Here is a 796-nt window from a genome sequence, read left to right as displayed (position 1 = left end):
GGCACGGCATGAGAAAATGTTGGCAACAGTGAGCATGCTGGCTTCTGAGGGGAATTTTGGCATGGGGAAAGTAGGGCTGTGAGGCGAATCTATTGCCGAGGGGAGATACTGCAGTTGGGGAAAGGAGTGGGGTAGAGGGAGAGGGAAAAAGAGGGAAAGGGGAATAGAGGGAAGGAGCGGGAGGGAGGGAGAGGGGAAAAGAAGGAGTGAGAGGGGAAAAGAAGGAAGGAGGGGAATTGAGGGAGGAAGAGTGGAATAGGGGGGAGAGGAAAAGAGGGAGGGAGAGGGGAAAAGAGGCAGGGAGAGGGGAATAGAGTGAGGGAGAGGGGAAAAGAGGGAAGGAGAGGGGGCCAGAGGGAGAGGGCTGTGAGGCGAATGGATTGCCGAGGGGCGATACTGCAGTTTAGGGTAGAGTAATAGGGGAATAGAGAGAGAAGGAGAGGGGAAAGGAAGGAGGAGGAAGGGAAAAACGGGAGGGAGAGGGGAATAGAGAGAAAGAAGTGAGGAATAGAGGGAGAAAGAGGGTAACAGAGGGACGGAGAAGGATAGAGGGAGAGAGAAGGCGATCATCAACTTACTACGGATAGTTCATCTTGTCGAACAGCCATGGCGTGCTCGCGGGGGAACATTCATTAAAAGCCGCGGAAAGATGCGGTAGAGTAGCCTTTTCCTTTGGAGGTGGGGGTAGAGAGAGGGGAAAAACGGGGGGGGGGGGGTTGAAAGAGGGAAAATGGAGGGTGGGAAAGAGGGAGGGGAATAGAGAGAGGGAGAAGGGGACTGAGGGAGAGAATGAGAA

Source organism: Penaeus monodon, chromosome 21 (genome assembly GCF_015228065.2).
Source record: "Penaeus monodon isolate SGIC_2016 chromosome 21, NSTDA_Pmon_1, whole genome shotgun sequence".
NCBI lineage: Eukaryota > Metazoa > Arthropoda > Malacostraca > Decapoda > Penaeidae > Penaeus > Penaeus monodon.
The sequence above is the reverse complement of the archived record's forward strand: the minus strand, read 5'-3'. Positions refer to the sequence as shown.